At 42.1% G+C, this 14,393-nt stretch overlaps 1 long non-coding RNA gene across 1 annotated transcript in view; it reads left to right on the top strand.

The window, feature by feature from the left end:
- Positions 1–12,171, top strand: part of LOC148215001 (uncharacterized) — a 50,763-nt gene extending 38,592 nt beyond the window's left edge. Inside the window, exons 3-5 of the long non-coding RNA XR_015797130.1 lie at positions 6,664–6,712; positions 10,524–10,755; positions 11,484–12,171. This is a non-coding gene — a long non-coding RNA (uncharacterized LOC148215001). The remainder of the gene's footprint in view (positions 1–6,663; positions 6,713–10,523; positions 10,756–11,483) is intronic.
- The last annotated feature ends 2,222 nt before the right edge of the window (positions 12,172–14,393 follow it).

The raw sequence follows: 14,393 nt of genomic DNA, 5'->3' as shown, positions 1-14,393 counted from the left end.
CAGCTTGTTTAGCCATTGTCAGGTTGCCCAGCTAACAGATCACAAGCTCCATACTATTTATTTATTTGTTTATTTGTTTGTTTGTTTGTTTGTTTATTTATTTAGTGGACTTGTCCCCGCCCATCTCCCCACAATGGGGGACTCTGGGCGGCTTACATCATATTAAAATCATAAATACATGATTAAAAGTTATAAAAGAACCACACTTACAGAGATAAAAAGAGATTAAAAGATCCAAGAGGCCGATAGAGGCCACACCAGGCCGCTAAGGGACTAGCCAACCCCATTTCTGACATCCTCCCTCCCCGCCCCAGGCCAGATGGCAGAGCCAAGTCTTCAAATCCCTCCAAAAGGCCTGGAGTGAGGGGGCCTGTCTCACCTCTGGGGTCAAGATGTTCCAAAGGGCAGGGGCTACAGCAGAGAAGGCCCGCCTTCTGGACCCCGCTAATCGGAGTTCTTTTACCTGTCACTTGGGCTATCTGAAGGCAGCTCTAGCACTCTTCTGCTTAAACCCATGTCCTAAAATAGTTTGATAAGTCAGAAGCATGGAGGAAGGGCAAAGTGAGAAAGAAGAGGAAGTGACTGATAATGAGCAAGCCCCATCCTCTACAAATACTGGCAGGCAGCATCCAGAAATAGCCCATGGGGTAAACAAATATATGCCACCCACCACCCCAAAGTAATAAAAAGAGTAAAGTATGTCCACATGAAAATCCAAGATTAAATTGACCATCTGTGAGGGACAGGACTAGTGCTTTTCCTAAATAACATTTTCTCCTCATATTGAAAAAAGACTGAAGCAAGTTTTCTTTCAAAAGAATGCTAAACCTTTTGTGTTACTCTAAGGAGCCTGAGTTAAGACTGGAAAAATGCTTCGGAAAGTGCCAGTTGGGCATTAGACAGGCAGATGTCTCTGCAGCAGCTAATGTTCAACTGTCTTGCAGCCTAGGCAATGCCCAGCAGCTAGAGGGAAGGGGTGCCTGCAGCAACTTAAAGTGGCAATTAAGTCTAGACAGATCTTAACCCCTGACCTTCGTATCAACAACTTCATTAATAAAATATGCCGGAATGTTAAAATTTTGGTTGGGAGACTAACCAAACACTATTTTAAAAATGGAATAGATAAAGATGATGTTAAACTATGTAGTAGAATTTTTAGGGGTATATTTGAACCAGAGACCAGAACAGATTACATTGAAGCATAAATTGGTTTATTGACAGTGTTGGAGGCAAAGACAGGCCCAAAGAGGAGTTAAAGTCCCTCTCTATAGATTTTGCACATTAGAATATACATGTGATGTGGATATAACATAGTATGTGCCTAGTGAGGTCAGTGAGACCATTAGGATGTAATTATGAGATAATGGGGCAGGAATACAAATGGTGTTTTGAAAGAACAAAGATAAGTTTTTTTCCTAGGGAGTTGCTTTCTTCTGCTTGTTTCCTAGTATCCTTTCCCCAGATTATCAGCATTTGTTGACTTTCTAAATGTTTTACAGCTGAGCTGACAAGTTTCGTTTCCCTGGAAAGAATTTTTAGCAATAGGGGGAGTGGCCCAGTTTGACACCATGTAGCTCCACCAGTGCCTTGTTTTCCCTGGGCAGATGCTTCTGGGTTGGGGGCTTTTAAGTTGGCCCCCAGAATTCTCCTTCAGCTGCTTTAGTTGGGTGTTGGAGATCAGGCAAAGGCAACATCATGAAGACTTAGCTAAAAAAGGAGACTTGGTGTCTTTGAGCAGAGGTTGGGGAATGTGAGAATGAAGAGTTAAATTTTTTCATTGCATAAAAATCATCTACAGTTATGTGTTCCTGGTAATGTTTCTGAGTTTCTGTTTAAGGCAAATAGCAGGATGCAGTAAGTTTGGGCAAGCTCTGGGAGTTTCCAGGAAGAGGGCCTGGCAGCTTATTCTATCTTCTCTTCTGGGAAAACACAAGAAAATACAAGTTGAAGACAACCCCCATAAAGTTGAACAGTCATTGTAACAAGTTTTAAGAACACAAAAATTAGAGAAGCATTACCTGATTTTTCACTTGGTCTACCCATAAAAGAAGAAACACAAACAATATACCATCTTAGTAATTCTGCTTTCCAAAACTGCTCTGAACCAAGAAGGGCAGTTACAGGATTAAAGCAACATCTGGATTCACTCCTGATAAGGGCAGGCAGATAAAAGATTTAGGTCTATAAGTAGAATCGATAGTTCCTTGATCTCTTAAATACCCAGTTCGAAAAAAACTAAGGAGCATATTTTTAAGAATATTTGTTTGGATTCATGCTAAAATAAACATTCTCACAGTCTTCTATTGAACTTTCCTTGCAAACATTTCTTTAATGAAAACCAGATGAAACATTGGCCGTCCAGAATGGGAGAAAAATAAGCAAAGAGGAGAGGCCTTTTTAGGGCTGCAAATAGGCTTCCCCCCCAGCCTGTTTTTACAGTAACGTCTTCCACAGCGTTTTTCTGTTGAATGAATGGATTATACTTTTCATACATGATGATTCTGATCATTGCTGCAGAGTGAATGGCTCTTAAAGACCCAGCAAAAAGGACATAGCTTACTTATTTAAGAGGGGTGTGTACGTGTGTGTGTGTACAAATTTAAAATTATATTAAATGCTTCTGTTGATAAATAAAAATGAGCACGCCTCTGTTTGAAAGTAGACTGGACAAACCTGGCATTTAAATCCCATTTTAAAAAATCAGGGACAGGGTTCAGACAACACACAACATACTAAATTCTTAGCTTAGCCAGTGTGTCCATGTAGGCAAAAAGTTCAGCAGCTGACTGCCACACACTTAATCCTTTCGCTTCCTCTCACTTCCTGACCTCCCTCCACTCCCTTTAATGGCCTGTTTCCTTCCTGCAAGAGAACAGCTACAGACGGGCGTGGCTGGGTCTGTTTCTCTGCCCAAAACGCTGCTTCTGGGAGGAGAACAATGAGAGAAGCACCCTGCCTTGCTCTTCTTGAAACTGTGTGCACTTCTGCTGTTCCCTGTCTGTGTTTTAAAAGTTGCAGAGCTCCCCTTAGCCTGGATTCAGTTTATAATCCCTGCAGGAGTCATCCCACATCACTGGTGGACTGGATCCTGGAGGGCTTTAAAAGCAGGCAGCTGGGGCACTGGGGAAGCAAATTACGGCTGCAGCATGGTTTCCGCTGTTTTGACTGATTTTACCCTAGCAGGAGTGGATTCAGGGAAGTGAAAAGGCAGAGGATTTGTTTTTACCAAAAACGGGAGCGGGAAGAGAGAAAACCCTGTAACTGGAATTTCTGCAGAAGGGATGACAAGCTGGCAACCATACAGTAGGTCATCGAGTGTAAGCTGGGTAAATATCTTATCTGCTGATTGAAGCTTTTCTGACATGCTTCTCAGGAACTTTCTCAGAATCAGAACAGAAGGGCTGGGAGGGACCCTGGAGATCCTCTAATTCAACGCTTGCCCAGAGCAGGAAGCCATTACTAACAGTGTTCCTGACCCACGGCCATTCACCACCTCCTGAAACATCCTCATCCTTTGTTGAAGAGCTCTCACTATTAGAATTTTTTTTTCCTGGTGCCCAGCCAGAATCTCTTTCCTTGTAATTTACATCAATTGTTTTCTGTCCTGTCTTCTGGGACAGCTTTGAACAATTCTGCCTCACCTTTTTCATGGCAGCCACTTCAGAGACTTGAAAACAACTGTCACCTCTCCTCACAGTATCTTCTTCTCCAGGCTAAACAAATTCAACACCTCCAACCATTCTTCATACGTTTTTTTTCTTCCAGAGCCCTTATCATTCTGGGTGTTCTCCTCTGGACAGGATCCACATTTGTCCATTTCCTTCCTAAAATACGATGCCCAGAACTGCTTGGCACAAACAAGGTTTGACCAGAGAAGGCGGGGGGGGGGGGGAGAGACCAAGGCTGGAAGAAATGGCTAGGAAAAAGAGAAAAAAGTGATTAGCTTAAGTAAATCTAAAGAAATGAAAATAGAGTCAGAGACTTAAAGACAGGCTGACCAACAGAACAGTTAGTTGAGAGTATGGAAGAAAAGTGAGAACTCATGAGCAAGACATAAAGGGAGGATGCAGGAGTTTTCTTCATGCTATGTGCCCCACTGGCTGGCATGGGTTCAAGAGAGATGGATCGGAGCAGCAGGCAAGTACAGGACCACTTGGGAAGGAAACCAACCCAGTGTGCCAGCTAGAGAGGAAGACTTTCTAAGGAAGGTCTGGCAGGGAAGGTGTGCTACGTGTTGCATCAGCCAGGGACTTGCATTTGGTGGGTCCCAGGAGACAGACCTTCTCTGCTGTGGCTGTGAATGGTCCTTGTGGAACATTCTCCCCTCTGAAGTGAGGCTTACCTCTTCCCTGCTGTCGTTTAGAAAGTCCCTCAAGACCTGGTTGTGTCATCAGGCCGGGGGTCTTTGGGAACTGGAGACATTCTTAGATGGCTCCACTGTAACTGATATTCTGCTCTCTCTGTGGAGTTTGTATATTTTAAAGGTTTTGATAATATTTTCATTTTAATAATCACTTTTTATCTTTTTATAATGATTTTTTAAATCTATTTACTGTTTTATTTCATTGTTGTACGCTGCCCAGAGTTGCTTGTGTGAGATGGGCAGCTATGTAAATGTGACAGATAAATAAATATGGAAGGGAAACACCTGCATTCTCCCTTTTTCTGCAACTTTCCCCTGCTGCTTGGAGTATTCTGAACAGAAGAAGGCCTGGAGAAGAGCTTCAGTATCTGAAAATACAACTGTTGTATTTGAGTATGTTACAGAATGTGAGCAGGGCCCAGGTAGCTTGTGCCAAGGGAGAGAAAGATTTTTTGTGAATCAAGTGTTAAAGTATATTCATAAGGAAATTTTACTGTGTGAATAACAGGAGGCAAACCAGGTAGCTGGGGCTAATGAGCTAATTGCCTACACCTGACGAGTACTGACTCATCACAGTGTGAGGGATATAAGCAGTCTGCGGCCTGCTGGGTGCTGTGGAATATTGTAGGTTCATAGGTAAGGTATATTGCTGTATGTATATAGAAAGTGCTGTCGTCAACTGTAAGACTAGCTTGTGTATATAGTTGTACATAATATAGTCTGTAGAAATAACTCAAGCAGAGTCCAAGTTGTCTTTCTTCTGGCACCGCTCGAGGACTGGCACGGAGCACGACCCTGACATCAAGCAGCTGAAGAGGGCAAAAGGGAGATTAGAGATAAAGCATTCCAGTTTGGAAGGCAAGTCAGAAGGACTACAAAGGAGCAAGGGGTAAAGGGAGAATGCACAAGGCTTTCTTCATGCTCTGTGTCCTTCTGTTGGGCCAGCCTGGAACTTGGATTCAAGGGAGGCGGATTCGAAAAGAATCGGCCCAACGTGTCGGCTGGAGAGAAGAGGAGTGAGGCCAAGAGAGCAAGGAGAACACTGGGGGAACAGCTCATGTCTGGAAGAACCAATGAGCAGCCAAGCAGCCAACCTGGATTTGATGGGGACCAGCTAAGAGGAGGTGCAGGAGGAATGGAGAGAAGAAACAGCATCACAAGGATCTGCAAGGCAGCAAAAGTTGCTAAACTGCATCAACATGTTTGGGTTTTAAAAAGAACCTGGGTGACAGAGACTGCATTCTCCAAGCATGCCTCTCAAGACCAGAAGGAAGAGATTCATTCCCATTAAGTTCAATAGCTACTATAATGCAAAATCATTCTTGTGTTTATTTATCCAGCTAAATCTGATTGTGCATCTGTATAGTTATTGTTTCATGCAAGTAGTAACACCGAACTATTCTCAGTCTTTGGTTCTGAAAGCAGGAAAGTAAAGGTGCCTTATTTATTCACAAGTAGAAGTGTCTTGGGTCTTACTGGGGGAGGGACCAAGGTGGTGACAGACTCGGAGCTCCTGAAATAAGTTCCCAAGTGGTGACTGGCCTCACCCCTTCTGGCTCACCCTCTACGGTCTAAACACGCCATCTGGAGGCAAGAAAAGAGACCTAATGGCCAAACAGATGGCAGGAAGGGGAGAGCACAAACTTGATGGTATCCCAACTTCTTCCCTACCAGGCCTACCAGGCCACTCAAAGAGCTACACACCTATCTTCAATTTCCTATGCATGCTCCTTTTAACTCTTACCTCAGTCAAAAGCCCCCTTAAAAAAAAAAGGTTCCCCCATTTTTTTCTCATTGGAATGGTATGCAATTGTACTTCCACTATTGTATTTTTGAGAAGTTCTCAGCTCCCTTTGATCTGAGAATTTCTGTCTATGGCATTGTGCCTAATATATCCCTAATGTTGAAACCGGCTCTTTTGAAATCTAGTATATGTGCTTCTGTTTCTCTTTCTGTAGTATTTTGAACCCCAAGATTATCTGGGGACTTTGCCCAAAGTTCCCACTACTTTTACCCCTTCAAGCAGTCCTCCTCTAGGAGTTAGGACCAACCTCCTGGAAAATGAAGCAGTCAGCAAGCTCACTGCAAAATCCCCAAAAAATCTTCAATCTTGGCCAGGTTGGTTTTCCAACAGATAGCTGGGCAGTTAAAATTGCCCATTATTATAATAATCTGTTTCTCCTCCCTGAAAGTTCTCTGACCTGATGCAGGATGACATTTTTCAGTTCTTCTGTCTGGCCTGGAGTCTATGACACTTTCTTCCCCACTAATATCTTCATTATTTTCCCTTCTTCTCCAAGTGCTGTTGACTGGACCCTCATGCTCAGATTCCCGGATTTCAGTAAACAGGTAGGTCGCAATTAGCACAAGTTCAAATAATGTGTAATCGACTTAGTGCGAATAGTAAATTACTACCAGGTTGCATTTAATGTGACCCAAAATTCAGTTACTGTGAGGCTAGTGTATGCGCAATTGCCATTGGGGTTTTAGACGCTGCTAATCTTCATGGTGTGCAAAATGGAGAAAAGGAAGATTCTATCAGAGGAAAACAGTACAAGTTTAAAAAAGAAGAGGCTTGTTATTACCTTAGAGCAAAAATTTGACATAATTGAATGACATGAATGTGGTCATAGCAGTGCCAAAATAGGACAAGATATGCCTGAATCTATGGTATAATTTTTTTGTTTTCATTTTTATTCTGTGACTTTGTTAACCACAAATTCAAATTATAAGGATATTCCTTTTATGTACTTTATTATTTCATTAACATACATATAAAAAATATGTTTGAAAATTTTCATTGCCTATTTCTGTCAAACTGGAACCAATTACCATATTTTCCATGGAAATATCACTTTGAATAGTGAGAATTCAAATAATGTGACCATTTTGTGGGATTCATTAATGGCGATAATCAAGACCTACCTATACTTCTGTACTTCCTTCACATATAATGCAACTCCTCTTCCCCTTTTGTATAGTTTATGCCTTTTGAATAAGTTTTACTCTCCAGTGGCTCAGCATCACAAAATCCTGCATAAGTGCAGATGGTTTACATCTTTATGATATAAAGCATATCAGTGCATGTAAGGAACCAGTTATCTTTCTATCCAGCTCAGATCCTATAAACTCTTCCACTCCTTTACCAAGGAAAGGCGGTATCTGACTGAGCTAAGTGCGGGCTTTTTGGTACTTCTGCTCAGAAGTTTTGCCTGGAGTGGGTTGGGAGGGAAGATATTTCCTCTCCTACATCTGCCTGCCTAGACACCTGGAAATCTTTCTCTAGGTGGGCCTATTGAGAATTGAGAATAAGGGGAACCTATAGCTCCCGATGTGTTGCCAAACTGCAACTCTCAGGAGTGACCACTAAGGAGAGGCGCTAGGAACTGTAGGTTCATTGTCTTGTCCTGCCAAAATCCCGATGTAGGGATTGTAGTTCAGCAACAACTGGAGGCTCACAATTGCTTCATCCTTACTTTAGCCCCCAGGGAGAGCTGTACTCCCTTTGAAAATTATCCAGAAGCGTGTACGTTAAGAAGTGGTTTTAGAGTAAGAGGTTATTATATGATTTATCTACATCTGCTGCATAAGAAGTCAGAAGTTATTCTTTTCCTGTTTCTTTTTTTCCTCTTCCTTTATTTTCCAACACTTTTGTATTCTTTATCTCTAACTTTCTTGCTCTCTACTTTTCTCCTTGATTATTAGTTCTTGTTTGCTTTTATCTTTATGCGTTTTATAACTTAATAAAGTCCTTATTTAAAAAAAGAAAATTATTCAGAAGGGCTTCAGACCTGAAGTGAACACAGTGCCTTTCTTTGGTTTTTAAAGCACACCAATCTGGAAAAAAAAATGCATTTACTTTGAGTCGCATTAAAGATGCACTTCTTTAACCATCTGATTCATTAAACCAGACATATTTTTTTCTGGTTCAAGCAGAAGTCTGAGAAAAGATTTCATGAATAGCTGAGGTGCAGGGCACAAAGCCGTTCTTCCAAATCATATTCAAAGCAGGGCCATGCCTTGTCAGTGGGTTTCGTTCTGTTTAAAATGTTTTTCTTTTCCTTTAATATTTGTTCAGAATTTTAATATATTATTTCATTTATATGTGGCACACCATCCTAGGAATTTCTCAAAACTGAATCATACATCCTTCCAGGTGTGATGGGAGTTGCAGTCCCATCATATCTGGAAGATGCTAAATTGGGGAAACCTCCCGCACTAGGATGTGGTGTGGGTAAGCAGAGCTGTCCTAAATTCCTTCCCTATGTTATGGCGCCCTCTTGTGTTCCCTGGTTTCCATTACACATACAGATTGCCCCAATGAACGTTCTTGGATATGTTTATGAAGATTCTGTCATCCAGGTGGAATTATTTGGAGGCTGAGTCATGGCAACTGGACTTCTTTTTCTTTTTGGTAGAGACGTTTCGCTACTTGTCCAATATGTTTGCAGTGGAAGAGGTGATGGGGGTGATTTTAATCCTACAAACACACATGCAAACCACAGCTAATTTTGTAGTCAGAACATGAAAAAGCAAGTTAAAGGAAAAGGAAAGATATAGAAACATGAGTGCATAGCCATGTAAATAGTCCCAGGGGAGACATTTAAGAAGCAAAGCTTTCAGAAAATAATGCTTATTAACTGGCTATGCCAGTAATTAATACAAGGCTGTTTATTAAGACTGAAATTCTGTTTACACTAGTACAGTGGTACCTTGGGTTACGAACACCTCTGTTAACGAACTTTTCAGGTTACGACCAGCTCCGGCCGCAAAAATTTACCTCGGTTTGCGAACTCCGCCTCGGGGTATGAACAGGATACGCGGCCATTTTCCCTCCCGTGACACGGTCCGTGGCCATTTTTCCGCCCCTGACACGTGGTCCGCGGCCATTTTCCGCGCCTGACACGTGGTCGTAGGGAGGGGGACTCTCCCTCCAAGCAATAGCCGCCTCCCTGTCCTCCACGCCAGAACGGATTAATGGTAATTACATTGAACCTTATGGGGAAATTTCCTTCGGGTTGCGACCAATTCGGGGTGCGACCAGAGTCACGGAACGAATTAAATTCGTAACCCGAGGTTCCACTGTACACTTCTGAAATTGCTATACTCTTCCTTTAAATAAAATGGGGAAAATTGGATAGTGCAGCTAATCTAAATTGTGGAGTTCTTGGTGCTCTCTGGGCTTGGTTGTTTGTTTGCAGATGTTGTTACCTAGTTGGGTAATGACACATCTGCAAGCAAACAACCAAGCTCAGAGAGCACCAAGAACTCAACAGTTCATCCCTGATATTTTCTTCCATTGGTCTAAATTAGTATGTTTGATTTGATTCCAGTGAGAAAAACTGAGTAAAATTCATTTAGACTCTTCCATAGATGTAAAGCAAATAACATTCTCTGCATGCATATATTATGAAGTTGTAAAATAGCAAGGCAACATTTTGGGGGTGAAAACATCTGTTGTGGGCCACGTGGGTGCAGCTAAGTAAGTGATAGAGTGGGACTTGCAGAGACCCACATGAAATTAACTTGGGAGCTATATGTGACACTAAGAATGGTAGATTATTTGAGGCCTACCATTTTGCCAGGAGGCTTCTGAATATCTTCCCTTTTACCTTAGGAATGGTGAATGTAACATCTGCATCAAGGAAACTTTGGGATATATGGATTGTGAGAACCACTCAGAAAACAGAAAGCTACAGCATTATTTTGACAGTATAATTAGTAGTGGGTTGAACTAGAATGGGATGGCAAGTCTAGAAATCTGAGCTGCTTCTAGATAGCTACAAAGGGATGGGTGAATCACATTTTCTGTTAATTTTTGTTGTAAGTATTTTAGTCATGGAAGAGTAGCAAATAGTAGCTCACCGATATTGCCCCTCCGTTACATTTGTGCTCTTTGATTAGCATGCAGAGCAGTGCAATGGGCCAATGCCAGTGAAGGTTCAAAAACTCTGGAATTATTTTCTGCCTAAAAGCTTGGAGTGGTACCTTTATAATGAGGTGTCCTGCTTGCAAGTGAACACAGGCCTGGAAATAAGGTGGACTGGGGCTCCTGACTCCCCAAGGAGTTCTCTAGATCCTGCACTCACAATCTCTCAACATCTTCCTACGCTTCTGGGGACAGCCTATTTGATACTTGCCACTAATTACTTTATTTCAGAGTGTGGTGAAGGGTTCCTCATAAGTAAGCCACAGCTTCCTCATAAGTAAGCCACAGCTCCTGACCGGAAGTGCCTGCAGGCTCAGGGTTGGCTAAGCTTCAAGGCTGCTCTGTGGAAAGGGCTGGTGTGAGGGCTGGAGAAGAAGGTGGATGGAGATGGCAGATATCAGAGGATGACCAGGACAAAGAGCAGCCTGCAGAGGAAGGGCCTGCTGGAATTACCCTTATCAAGGTCTGTATAAACAGACTCCCCCACCCTTCTATGCTGCTTGGCTAGGACCTGGCTCATTTTTCAGGCACCGAAGAGAGCTGGTTTCTCATATTGGAAAGCCTTACATATAAGAAAAGTACGGACCAGAGACTTCTCAAGTAGGGAACAGCCTTTATGCTGAGGCTAGAATGCCCATTGAGTCTGTTGGTTACAGTGACCATATTTTCTTGGAAAAAATAAAGGACAAACCTGAAAAAGGGGCCAGTATGAAAGAGGTTCATGAGGATTTTAAAAAAATGTTTATGTTTATAACTCTGCTTTACAAAGGAACATTCAAGAGCAAAACCAAGAAAAACAAATAATTAAATTAATCTAAAGGACAGCTTTCTGAAATAAAGGATTGACCTTTCTAATAATGGATGTATGGTCACTGTACTGTTGGTGCAAAGAGAGGATGTGTATATGTGCCTTCAAATCAGTGTTGACTCCTGGCGACTGCCTGGATAGGTCCCTGCGGCTTTCTCGGCAAGATTTCAGAAATGCTTTGCCATTACCTGCTTCCTAGGGCTCAGAGAGAGTGACTGTCCCAAAGTCCCCCAAATGACTCTGTGCCTAAGGCAGAACTAGAACTCCTGGTCTCCCGGTTTCTAGCCTGATGCCTTAACCACTATACCAAACTGGGTCTCAAAGAGAGGATAACAAGCCTCAAACTGTTACTTCCTGACCCATTTTCTTCCTTGGTTTTATAGGAATGGATCTTATGGGAGATGAATCTGATAGTGAACCTGAGTATGTGGAATTGAACCTGCGTATGAAGACATGGGTGGTGGGCTGGCATATGAGAATGTGTGCATCTGTGACAGAAACTGTACTCAGTGTTCTTGTCAAGAGTGATGTATTCCTTCCCAATGACATGCTAGTGATGTATTCCTTCCCAATGACATGCCTATGCAATTTTTAAAGATAGTTATGTGCTTTATGGCTTCCTTGCAACCCCCTTGCTTGTTTTTGTAATATTTAAGCTTTAAATATAAATATATTATTTAGTGATTTCATTGTATCCTTGAAGATAAAAATAATTGTATGATTTGTGATTTCCTTGACCCTATAGCAGAGGTGGAAGAGACCAGCTATGGTCAGTCTGATGTGATGGGTCATGGCTTGGGCAACTGACAGAACATACAAGATCTATAAGCCTGTAATGTTATTCTCCTGATAGGATAAGGAGAAGGGGGTTGGGGTTAAGATAAGTTTAAGTTAGATAATGAGTTATAATTAATGTATAGCAGAAGGATGTTGTGAAGGACACAAAAACCCATTTTTGGTTGAAGTCACAGTGACCTGGTGAAACAGATGTTTGCAAGAAGTTAACCGGTTTCTTTGTTTATACTATCACGTGGATCCTGCAAAGAAAAAGTATATAAGCTATGTAAAATCTGTAATCAGGACTCCTTCCATTAGCTGGGAGTCTCCAGTTTGTTTAGAGCTCTAAAATAAAGTGGATAGAAAAAGTCTGATTTTCATCTTGGTGTTCTCTTCACCTTGCACCAAGTCCCGAACCTGGTAATTAGGGTTGATTGGCTGGACCCAAACATTTTGATATTTTATTTTGAGAAATTACTTTTGATTTCTTGGTTTGGACTGCTGAGACTCCAAAAAGCCTGTTTTTGTTTGCAACTCTGATCCTGAATGCTTAAGGGTCTGGGGAGAATAAACTACAGCAGGTTTTCTACATCTTTGGGAGAACCCAGTGTTTGTTTTCTGTTACTCACAAGTCAGCTTCCCACCTCTCTGACTACAAGGAACTTTGCCACACAGAGAGAAGCTTTAACATCTTGATGAAACTGCTAGGGGGGCTCATTCACTGGCATGGGGGAGGTGGTATTATCAATATGCTGATGATACCCAGTTATACATCTCAGAAGTGCTGGCCCACTGCCTGGAGCCTGTCAGGTTTGAACAGAGAAGAGCAGACTCCAGATCCCTCCAAGATGGAGTAGTTTGGGGTTTGTGGCCCTAATGACCCCAAAGGAAGACCATCTTTGACTCTGAATGAAGTTGTATCCCCCTGTTCAGAGGTGGTTTGCAATTTGGGAGGCCTCCTAGACTCACAACTCCTGCTCAAAGAGCAGGTGGCAGCTGTGGCCAGGAGGGCTTCACACAGGTCTATCTTGTGTGCCAGTTGAACCTATCCCTGGTTTAGAAGGTCCTGCTCATAGCACTCATACCCCAGTTACCTTCTGGTTGGATTACCGTAATATGCTGCATGTAGGGCTGTCCTTGAGGAACATTTGGCAGCTACAGCTGAAGCAAAGCGTGCAGGCCCTTTGGTATATCTGAATGACCCCGCTGTTTTGGGAGTTGCACTGGTTGCCACTTGGCTTCCAGGTGGTGGTTATCATCTTGAAGGCCCTGTTGGGCTCAGGACCTGATTATCTAACAAATCACTTTCTCCTATATTCATCTGCCTGTCTGACCAGTTGAAACAGAATCAGTTTCCTCCAGGTCCCCTCCCTGCAGGATCTTGCCACCTGAGAAGGCCTCAGAAGCTGGCTTTTTTGATAGCTGCCCCCACTCTTTGTAACTCCCTCCCTGCAGATATTCAGTCAGCTCCATCCCTCCTGGGATTTAGGAAACTTGGCAAGACTTATCTGTACAGGAAGAGGATATGCTGTGACTGAAGATGGGGTTCATGAGGGCATGACTTTTGTACTTTCTGGTTTTTACATTTTTGATTTGGATTTTTGTGTAAAGATTCTTGGCTGCCCAGAACCTTCAAGATAGGGCAGCGTACAAATGAAGTAAATAAAGAAATAAAATTTAAAAATCCATCTCTAAACTGTTTATCAGGAAGAAGATAGTGAAAAAAACTCCTATTTCAGTATTTTCTCCCTTTCCATAGCTTAACAGACTAGCTGAGAATGTAGTAGGCCCAATTCCCTGTCAGAATGAAAATACTAATTCATTTAGTTAAACTTAATCTAAATAATCCTGGTCTTTTTTAATGTACATTAAGGTTAAAGAACTAAATGAAAACAGAAGGCAATGGGAGAAAGGGAAAAGGAAATTTTCTTTAGGCTTTAACTCAGTGGCTACTTTTCCAGGGACTAATACACATTTGCACCCACATATGTACACATAGATACAATACAGGTAGAACAAAATCAGCTACAGGATACCAAAAACACAACTCAAATAAATCCATAAAATAAATTGACAAAAAGATCCTAATCCATGTTTGGCTTCATTATGCTCTATGGCTATTTTCTTCTGATTCTCCAAGCCTTCTCCAGGTTGGGGCAGTTTTCCTGAGGTCTATCTGAGAAAGATGCCTCTCCTCCTATTATGAAAGAGAAAATAACAATGGCAAAATTGGGGTGGGGAGAGGGAGGGCTCCTTATAAAAACGTGTGTGAGAGAGAGAGAGAGAGAGAAACTTTCCTGTTTCTCATTGTTTGTGCAGAGTCTGAATTCCTTGGGCTTTGATTATCTCTCCCCACTCTAGATTGGCAGGTTCAATTTAAGTTTCCTTTAATCCTCTTGGGTCTGTATCTTTTGGGATGGGATTTTTTTCCTCTCCATTACAGTCTCGCCTTTTGAAACAGTTGCAAGCCAAATACTGGTTTGTTTGTTTTTTCTTTTTTCAAATAATGTTGGGGT

Source organism: Python bivittatus, unplaced genomic scaffold (assembly GCF_059951505.1).
Source record: "Python bivittatus isolate LINGU-HERP-01145 unplaced genomic scaffold, Pbiv_v1 ctg000480_np1212, whole genome shotgun sequence".
NCBI classification, from domain to species: Eukaryota; Metazoa; Chordata; class Lepidosauria; order Squamata; family Pythonidae; genus Python; species Python bivittatus.
The sequence above is the reverse complement of the archived record's forward strand: the minus strand, read 5'-3'. Positions and strand labels throughout refer to the sequence as shown.